The sequence below is a fragment of the Rattus norvegicus genome, chromosome 15 (genome assembly GCF_021556685.1).
Source record: "Rattus norvegicus strain SHRSP/BbbUtx chromosome 15, alternate assembly SHRSP_T2T, whole genome shotgun sequence".
NCBI lineage: Eukaryota > Metazoa > Chordata > Mammalia > Rodentia > Muridae > Rattus > Rattus norvegicus.
Genome location: NC_141548.1, coordinates 86,347,501 through 86,358,488, shown reverse-complemented (window position 1 = coordinate 86,358,488; position 10,988 = coordinate 86,347,501). Strand labels below are relative to the sequence as shown.

The 10,988-nt window shown below is 41.8% G+C and overlaps 1 protein-coding gene across 3 annotated transcripts in view; it reads left to right on the top strand.

The window, feature by feature from the left end:
- Positions 1-10,988, top strand: part of Ednrb (endothelin receptor type B) — a 31,222-nt gene that overhangs the window by 2,247 nt on the left and 17,987 nt on the right.

Here is a 10,988-nt window from a genome sequence, read left to right as displayed (position 1 = left end):
AACATCCACTCTGCTGACTCCAGGTGGTTGTGGAAGTCAGTACCACTTCCTGGCAGCCGTGGGTCTCGTTTTCTTCCATTTCCCGTTAAAGCCTCTAGTGCCCACCTCTGCGGAGGTTGCGATGTTAACAAAAACAGACCCGATATGAGGGTCAGGCATGTTTAGAGTTGCGCAAGAATGTAGCACTGCTTCCTGGTGTCATCGATAGAAGGCCACACATAAACTCAATTCGAGTGTAAAGGAGTGCTCTTTGTGCACGTACCAAAGACCAACCCACGCCTCTGTGCAAGGAGCTGAAGAGTGTTAGGATGGGGAGGGCCAGTGAGGGTTCTATAACCAAAATGATGTGAGTGCCTGCCATAGGCAGCCAGCCCGTGAGATTGCTCTTCATTGGTCCCTGGGAATCCTCACCCAGGTAGCCACATTTTAAGGGAATTCCAGACATTTCTGAGACTTAGAGATGAGACATAGATTAGGATCCTAGACCCTGGAGAGAAGCATTACCAGAAATACAAAGAAGAAATCCTAAAAATCTGGGACAGTGACTGCCTTTGATGGCCTCTGAGAATTTGCCTGTGGAGACGTATAGGCTGAGAAGTTCTTTACGTGTGGTCGAAACTGTGGTAGGATCAGAAGGGACGCACTTTGACAGAATGGCAAGATAGATCTTTCTTTCCATGGTAGCCAGTGGAAGCATTCTAGTTCAGTTCTTCCAAACTAAACTGGGAAGCTTTACAGTAGAAAGTGGGAGAAATTTAAAATAACCGAATTCCTCCCCAAGGAGAAGGTTATAATCTACCTTTACTGGGTATGCACAGAAAATCCATGGAATTCTGTTTTAGGCAGGCTTCATTGACCTACACACTCAACCACGTTGGGAACTCTTTACTTCAGCCAGCCATTGAACTGTTGAGTGAAAGGCAAGGCTTAGAACTTTTTCTTCCCCTGTGTTCCTTCTTGAGCAGACATAAATAGACTCTTCTGGGACCACAGTGCTTTCTGTCTGGTCAAATGACTGTTTTGATAAACCAGAGAATATCTGACTGAGCCGTGTAGGTTCCCTTCCAAGTTCCTCTACTATTTCTCCAGGAAGTTACATCCTTTACCCCAAAGCTATTCAATGGACTGAAGCTTCCTCCTAGAACTGACGAGAGCCACTAAACTTAGTCATCTAAATCCGTCTGACAGAAACTCAAGTCATCAGCTTCAGTCCGACAGCAATGAGTGTCAGCATGAACTCCTACAAATCCACAGTGATGCCTTGGCTATAGTTTGAGGCTCTAACAGTGGCCTCTGTTTATGAGGCATTATGAATTCACTTCATTAAATTACTTAGATAGCGTTACACAGATTGTATAGCTCTCCACCCTGATTTAAGTCATTGAGGAACTGAAGATGTTATTTGCCCAATATCACAGCATTGGAAAATGATTCCTCTTGACTTGAACTCAGCTTATCTGGTTCTAGCCTTCCCTATCTACACCAACACTCCCTTCTCCAGCCCGCGCTTCGTGAGGACCTCAGCTTGAGTACATGAGTGGAATTGTGACTCATGGTCACATTAAGTAAAAGCAAAGGGTAAACCTTTTCAGAATTCATCTGAAATGTCAGAGTTGCAGCTTGGAAGTCCTCTTCAGGTAGTCTAGATTATAATATAGTGGATGCGGTTCTAAAGACCATTTACCAAAACACCAAAGGCTAGTTCAGTCATTTTATTCCCCTAAATAACTGTAGTTGTATATAACTTTTACAAATACGGTTGTTTTTGTTGTTGTTGTTGTTGTTTTGTTTGTTTGTTTATTTGTTTTTTTGAGTTTTAGAGCACTGGGCTTTATAATTGCAAAAGAATAATTTTAGTGACTTATGAATGTTGTTGTAAATGTCTTCTAAAGTGATAGCTTTGAATTGCTAGGCAAGTAAATCTCTAACTATTCGACAGCCTGTTACACCCCTCTGGAATCAGACTCCATCGGCAGTTTTATTGCTATGCCCTAGAAGCTCAGAAGTGTCCTTCTGAATCTGCTACATTCATCTGAAGGTCAATTCTATAGAATTCAGTAATGCTGACAAATCACAGAATGTCACAGCTCATGTCAATCCTTAAAGTTGCTCTAAAATACAGGTGGCGTTTTGTGTCAGGTCTTGCTGCAAGGAGCTGACTACCTTACAAAATCTGCCCTGCCCTGCCCCGCCCTCCACTGCCCACCTTGCTCGCCAGCCTCGCCCCGTCCCGCCCCGCTCTCCTTTGCTCCGCCTTCCTCTGCCCTGCCCTGCTTCTTTTCAGGATCTGGGTCTCTAGAAACTTTTAGTTAGAGCCACTCTGTGGTGTCCTCCATCAAGAGAACCCTGTGTTGAAGGTGAGGGAAGAATCTTAGGACACAGAGCAAGCTGCAGGCACTGAACACTTCAAACACTCATGTAAATTATGTGTGAAACAATAAACCCTCCGAACTCTTCACATTGAGATACATGGGCTATGCTTACATGGAAGAACATGAAACAGCTGAAAACGGAGGCGATCCCGTCATCCACAGTGTGTATTTTTAAAATGACATGCGGATACAGCACCAATATTGTATGAATTTGTAGATAAGTAAGCAGACAAAGACATCTGGTCCTGGTCTTAGCGCATAGTAAGCAAATAATAAAAGCAATCGGAATGTTTGCATTTCTTTGTTAAACTAGGAAGGGAACTTGATGTTTGGAGTGTTCTTCTTTTCAAGCTTTTGTCATTCCAAACATGACTACAAGCATCATGTTACATGCACACAATGACCACCAGTATCATGTTACATGCACACAAGTCTGCACACATGTATATGTCTAACTACTTGTAAAGGATAAATCTCTAAAACTAAGGTCAAAGAGTGTATGTACTTCACAGTTTATAAAACTAATGTCATATTACATTATTACTGTACTCTTGGTCCTGATCACTACTTCGATATATCTCCAGGCAGATATCATATCTTAACATCTGTGGTATGTTTTTGAGTCACCATGTCCATGGTGACATGTTGTATATGTACACTGAACTAAAACTTACTATTCAAATCCCCAACCTAAGGCTTAATCTCTCCCTATTCACAAGCTACTTATTATCGACTTCCTACTTACCGAGGCATCTACTGTGTTGCAAATAAAAACCTAGTGTGTGGCTACTGAGCTGGGGTAGCCCAGACGTCAAAGCTATGTAGAAAAGTTGAGTTTGTCTGGATGCTAAAGTGCTTTAGTTTGCATCATTGCCTTGACTTGGTTCAGCTTAACAGTGATTTTTTTTTTTTTAAGGATTGATGACTTGACGACTGCTTGGCGATAAACTTTAAGTTCTTGAGAAAATAATAAGCTTTTGAATTCATCACTTTATTTAAAAATATAATTCTCTTTTGTGCGGTACTTATAAGCATAACTGAGTATGTATAATTCTCAAATAGCTTCCTTTTTGTGTAACCAAGTTGAACTTTTTAAAACCAGCTTATAAACTGGAACGTAGACTGGATTTCTACGTTAACTACTGTGATAAGGATCTAAAGGTAGTCCACGTGCACTGTGGTCAAGAGCTGGAACCTAATGGAGGAAAACACTGGGGTGCTGTTATGTAGACTCACGTTAAGACTTTGTGTGCACTCTAGAGAGAGAGCTAGGGATACATAATCCTGACAGGCAACATTCCTGATCTTCAACATTGAACCAGTTAAGTAGGAACACACTTAGCACTAAAATGCCGGCATGCCAAATGTAGGAGGGTTTCACTGAGCCCAAAAAGTCGGTTTTGAAAGAGATGACCTTAGCAGGCAGGCAGGCAGGCAGGCATTTTCTATTTGTGACGTTATCAATTATCATTGATATTATCATTATCAACTATCACTATGGTCAAACTCACTTTTCTCACTACCCTACATAGATCCCTTATGGCTCTTGACAGCTTTGAGTAAAATTAACTAGTTAGAAAAGTAAATATTGAGGGGACCATTACCTCTTGTGGTGACACCTTCTAGTGAAGTTTAAAAGTATTTCTCTCAGACACACACACACACACAGACACACACACTCACTCTCTCTCTCTCTCTCTCTCACACACACACACACACACAGAGAGAGAGAGAGAGAGAGAGAGAGAGAGAGAGAGAGAGAGAGCGTAATATAAGAGCGGTCAGCATCATTGACAGGAGAGTATCATCCTCCAAATGCTCTCATTGTCATTCAAGTAACTGAGATATGTCAGTTGTATCTAAACCACAATTAAAGACTGCAACAGCAGAAACATTTTGTGCCAAAGATGAAACCAAGGTTATCCTGATATCCACTTATTTTTTAAAAAGAGAAAAGAAGCGCAAAGCAAAAAAAAAAAAAAAAAAAAAAAACAAAACCAGAAAAACCAAAGTGCCAAGAAAAAAAAAAAGTACAGCTATTGTCTCTGGGTGACTTGAAATAACAGCTTGGTGTCCATTCAGCATAGTGGCCACAGCAGCCAGTGACAGACAGATGAATGGCTGTACACACGTGATGTCCTGCATAGGACATCAGATCAAGCACAGTTTCCCTTTACAGTTTTACAGCCATCTAAGTAGAACAGAGTGGGAAAGCCTGACCCTCCTGTTTGAGGGTGTTGGCCAAACCAAATAACAGATCAATAGCAGAGTCAAGTAACCCAGAAACTCCAGACACAGTATCTCCGTCGTTCTGCATGTTAGATGTAGGCTCCTGAGACAAAATGCTTAGCAAACAGTGGACTCTGCACAGTGAAAAATTATGTTTGCCTTTGATCTGACACTTGAATTGAAGCCCCTAAAAAATGTTAAGTAAAGTTTCTTGAGGTGTTGTACGGCTTATTTCTCAAGGACTTCACATTTTTTCTTTCTTTCTTCATATAGAATGAGTTCTTCGAAACTGAAAATACTCCTGTAGTATAAAATGATGACATGGCAAGCTCCTGTGTGAGGGCCAGGAAACCCTGTTCTTCATTTCACAAGGAAAACCGTATAAGGTTATCTTTGTGTGGCTAATCTGCTGTAGTTGATTATTTTTAGAGAAACATGTCAAATGCTAATAAATGATTAAGTGATTTAGAGTGTGTTGACAGAGAAAGCCCGAGCTGAAATAAGATGTTAGCTGTAATTTATGATGTGAGACAGTCCCCTCCAGAATTTTACAAAGTCTTCACGAGGTTGGTTATGTTTGGTGATACAGGCCGCTGGGGTGTCTGAGTTTACCTTGGCCAAAACATAGTTGATATCAGCCTTCTGTGTCCTTGTGGTTTACAGTAAGTCCCTGTAGACTCTGATAAACATGTAGGAGAACATAATTAATTAATTAATTAATTAAATTTTTAAAAATCATCAAAACACGGTGGAGGGTGTGGGAAGGTGAGTGAAAAGTAGGGATGGAAATGAGGCTAATGACCATCTTTTTTTTTCTCCATCTTTATTAAATTGGGTATTTCTTATTTACATTTCAAATGTTATTCCCTTTCCCGGTTTCCAGGCAAACATCCCTCAATCCCTCCGCCTCCCCTTCTATATTGGTGTTCCCCTCCCCATCCTTCCCCCATTACCACCCTTCCCCCAACAATCCAGTTCACTGAATGACCATCCTTCTTGAGTCAAAAATTTATCAGCCAAATTGACAAGGATTTTCCTCCCTCTTTGAGGCTCTTGCTCCTTCCCTGCTTCCAGAAAGAACACAAACTAACCTCAGAGTGGTTACACTGTATACACCCTCTCTGGGTGATTCAAAGGGCTTTTAGGTGCTGTAAAATTCAGACATCTGCCAGTAGGTTACCACTGCCCCATGAGGGAGTGCACAGTACCCGGCCCGACTATGGCATGACATGACTTAATACACTTGCTTGAGTTCATTTCATCTGTGCTTTATTCTGAGTCCTGTGGCCATATGGATTCCCAGTCTTAGTCTCTTTAGGCATTTTGGGGGAATCTTCTTAGGATATCCAGCTTAGATAAATGAACCTAGCAGTTCTGTTATTTCCCTTAGCCGGATTTCTTTTTCTTTTTGTTGGGTATTTTTTTATTTACATTTTAAATGTTATCCCCTTTCCAGGTTTCCCATCTATTAACCCCCCATCCCATCCTGCCTCCCCTTCTTCTATGAGGGTGCTCCCTCCCTCACCAACCCACCTACCCCTTCCCGCCTCTCTGCCCTGACATTCCCTTACACTGGAGGGGGAGGTCCAGCCTTCTCCCCTCATTGGTGCCCAACAAGGCCATCCTCTGCTACATATGCAGCTGGAGCCATGGGTCAGTCCATGTGTACTCTTTGGGTAGTGGTTTAGTCCCTGGGAGCTCTGGTTGGTTGGCATTGTTCTTCTTATGGGGTTGCAAACCCCTTCAGTTCCTTCAGTCCTTTCTCTAACTCCTCCAATGGGGACCCGGCTCTCAGTTTAATGGTTGGCTGCGAGCATTTACCATTGTATCTGTCAGACTCTGGCAGAACCTCTCAGGAGACAGCTACATCATGCTCCTGTCAGCTGCACTTCTTGGCATCAGCAATATTGTTCGGGATTGGTGGCTGTATGTGTATGGGATGGATCCCCAGGTGGGGCAGGCTCTGTATGGCCTTTCCTCCAGTCTCTGCTCCAAACTTTGTCTCCATATTTCCTCCTATTAATATGGATTTCTTAAAGATAAATAATGTGTCGAGAAATCTTTTAAGCACCAATTGTGGATATGTTTTTAAGTTTAATTTGTCACCACAAAGTCAGAGATCTATTTAGTCACAGAAGTCTTCCACAGCCATGTGTAGAGATGAAACAGGTTCCCAGGGCCTCGGCTTCACACAATTATGAGTGTCGCTGTGTATGTTGGGACCTTCTTAAGCGCTGTCCAGGAGGCCCTAGTTGATATCATTTCTGGGCACATATTTCTCGCTCACATAACCTAATGCTTAAGTGACTGCTGCACTTTTACTGATGTCAAAAAACTTGTGATTTATGTCTGTCTCTGAAGACATAGGTACCATATATATACCTATTCAGACACAGAAGTTCCTGAGTGAGTTTGAAACTCCCCCAGCAAGGGGTTGGGGATTTAGCTCAGGGGTAGAGCACCTGCCTAGCAAGCGCAAGGCCCTGGGTTCGGTCCCCAGCTCTGATAAAAAAAAAAAAACAAAACTCCCCCAGCAAAGTAAAATTTATCTCCCACAGGAAACAGATTTAAAAAGAAAAAAGAAAAAAAAAGACGATCTCCTTTCCTCAAGTTTGGAAATGTAACATCCCGTTATTCCCTTCTTTGGATGTTTACACAGTAAAAAGCTCCTCTCTGATGCCAGCCGTTTCACATACGTATCCCCAGCTCGTGGCATGGAGCAGTCTGCAGTTCCCTCTCTCGCCTTGCCTGCCCACCACTCTTTGTGATCATTCCTTCCTACCTGTGTGTACCATAATCTAAGGTCTGTCCCGGATCGCAGGATCTCGCTACCCAGTGAGAAGCAGCAGGATCTGTTGTATGTCAGTCATTTCCTTGACAGGTCTGTCGTGGAAGGAGGACTGTGGGAGAGGGATTACCTTTCACCTCTTCCTGTTCAGCTGGGAAAGCCAGAACTCAAGGAGTGCTCAGCTCATCACTGTGCTTCATCCCCCAGGTCCTGGCTTTATGTCAAGAGAATCGGATCCTCTGGGATAGAAGGTACAAGAGGCAAATCTGCTGTCTCTGTTTTCTAAAGAATATATTTAGAGGATAAGACTGCAAGCATTGTGAAAAGGTTTGGCATCAATTTCGGTCTTGTGGTCAAAAGCAATCACTTCTTGAATCATTTTTATCCAACGAGCATTTAATGAATGACCGCTGTGTGCCGGGCAGAGTTCTGGGCACTCTAAATAGGGTAAAACGGTCTACCGGGATTTTTGCTCCAAGCTCAGCAGACACTCCTAATTTTAAAAATGTAAAAAGAAATGGTCTGTGTGGTTAATGGGGCGAATGAGCATTTCCTTCTGCAAGATGATTAGCTTTGGCATTTCCCGATGGGATGGCGTTTTGTTGGTATGAGCTGGGTATTAGCAGGTGCTTTCCCCATTCAATTACTCAAGAATGTAATTTTTAATTAAAAAGAGCAGTGAAAAAAATGTAAAACTTGTTGGAAAATTTTGGATTTATTTAATAATCTTAAAGAAAGAGCCTTTGTTCTCTGAGATGCCACTTACACTTTTAGAAATATTTTACAGTCATGCAATACAAAATAATTTTATAATGTGAAGTTAAAATAATTTATTTAGGTTCTCACGCCCTTTTGTTTTTAAACTGATAAAAGATTATCAATTAGAAGACATGAAAGTGGGCTGTTCTTGAGTAGAATTCTGGTGATCGGCCTGGTGGTATCTTTTTCCAATTTACTGTTTATTTGTTTGGTTTTATCTCTCAGAGGAAGTGTGCTGTGGAATCAGTGTAAGCAAGCCTTAGGGGAAACAGGCCAGAACAAACATGGCACCCCACTTTGTCAAATAAACACCACTGTGCAGTGCCTGTACCACCCATCACCAACAAAACTCTAGAGTTCCAGGAGACAAAATGAAGTACCCCTGTCAGTTACAGGGGTTACTGCTCACAGGCCCACCAAGATGACGATTAGATAACATGTATCCAAACTTAGCTTTTAAAAGCATCTGTCAGTGTCATTTCTGTAGAAAGGACACACTGATCTTTTTCTTCCTTTTCCCTTGTGGTGGGGACTGAGCCTTACACCTTACACCAGGCTAAACATACATTCCGCCCTACCAAAGAACAGCTTCAAACCAAGACCAATTTTTTTTTGTTACCTTTAATCCATCTTCGAATACCTTTAAATTATGTAATTAAGGAGGCAAAGCCCAAAGATAAAAACAAAAAATTTAGAAAATAAAAAAAGTCTGGTTGTTGCATTTAAAACAGCATCGCTTCCTGATTCGATAAAAGTCTATTGGTTTCCAGTGACTGGTGAGAGTGAAATTTCCACATATGATTGAAATTACCTAAAAATATCCACTCACAAGACTTTACAAACGCTATCTTGGTTGAGAGTAGGCGCCTTACAAGCTCCCGGTCTTCCGTGGTGAGGACTCAATCATTAAAGAGTGGATGTTTCCAGCAAGCCCCAAAGACTGATTTCCCAAAGATGATCCGTGGAAATCATGTGGGTGACAGTACTGAGCGTCAGTAGTGGGCACGGATTCTGCCAGAGGCAAACAGACTTTGTTGGGCGTCTGCAAAACCTTTTAATTAGATAGCATTAGAGTAATGTCTAAATAGTAACGACGGATCAAGCATGCCGTTAAACAGTCGGTTTGGGCTTTGTGAAGAAAGGGCACTAGAAACCGTTTGAAGTTCTCTTCCTTGCTACAGAATGATGGGATGACCATCCTGCACTCTCTCCCCATCTCTGACCTCGCAGAACAGCGGCTGCCAGTTTGGAATTGAAAGCGTGAGATCCTGAAGGCTAGCGAGGATTAATGCTCTCTTCTTTGCAGGCCTTTTCCCTTCAGAAGTGTAGCTTGGAGAGTAGGAATCGCTCAGCTAGGATCGGGCTCCTTACTATCTCTCTGTTGAATTTGAACAGCATTGCTCCAGTTTGGAGTTTATGTTTGCCTGTCTTCTGTGATAACTCGGGTCAGAGGTTGGCCTGCAGCCCTCTCGGTGGTATGAAGAGTCAGTCCAAATGCCTGGGCTGAGCCAAAAATAATATCAACCTCAGAACAGAGCCCAGATGCAGCACAGAGATCGTTTTCATTGGTCGCAGGTCTCCCCTTTGGTGGCCTGAACGGTCACATATCTTAAATCTTCTAATGGATGTACCTGCCTGCAAGGTGGCAGTGTTCGTGCTTGGAAACAGTTTGAAAAGGAGTGAAATCTTTTAAAACATCAGAGCATTTGTTACATGAATAAAATAGTTGGAGATTTAAGTCAAGTTTCTTCACAAAAATGTCATTAGAATTAAAAATGAGTGGATAGAAAAGAGATAGAAAGTAGATGATGATATGATACGGATGAAGATGATAGATGATAGATAAACGATAGATTGATTGGTAGATTAGATAGATAGATAGATGATATAGATAGATAGATAGATAGATAGATAGATAGATAGATAGATAGAGAGATGATAAATGGATAGATGATTGATAGATGATACATAAGTAGGCAGATAGATGATAGATAAGTAGATAGATGATTGATAGATGATTGATTGCTTGATTGACTGATAGATGATACATAGATAGGCAGATAGAAAGTGATAGACAAATGATAGACAAATAGATGATAGATGGATAGATAGATGATTGATAGCTGATACATAAGTAGGCAGATAGATAGATGATAGATAAGTAGATAGATGATTGATTGATTGACTGATAGATGATACATAGATAGGCAGACAGAAAGTGATAGATAAATGATAGACAAATAGATGATAGATGATTGATAGATAATTAGATAGGTGATAGTCAATCAGTCAGTCAGACAGACAGACAGACAAAGGATAGAAAGATGATAGGTAGATGATATGTATGAAGTTGAGAAGTCCCTCAGTCTGACATCTACAGGCTGAGCCTGTCAGCTAGGGAGCCACTGGTTCAATTCCTAGTTTGAGTACCACAGAAAATGTGAGAAGTCTCAGTTCAAGCAAGCAGGCTGGGAAGAAAAAGAGCTGAAGTCTTCCTTCTTGTACTTTCTAAAATCTCCTCAGACTCTTAATACATTGGATGACTCCCACCCACATTTCAGACAGCAATCTACTAAATCCAGAGAATCAAGTGTTAATTTGGGGGCTGGCTGGGATACACCTCAGCGGCAGACTCTTATCTCACCTGAGCCAGGCACTGGGTTTAATCCCTAATACCAAACATACCATTTCACTCAAAAAGCAGGCTGTGTTTGGGAGCGCCACAATGCCTGCCAGTCAAAGAGGTGTTTAGGGTTGTGTCGTACAGGACACAGTCTCCTGCTGCAGATAGATGTTCCCCTTCTCTCGCACACAGCCATGAGATTCAAAACGGTTTTGTT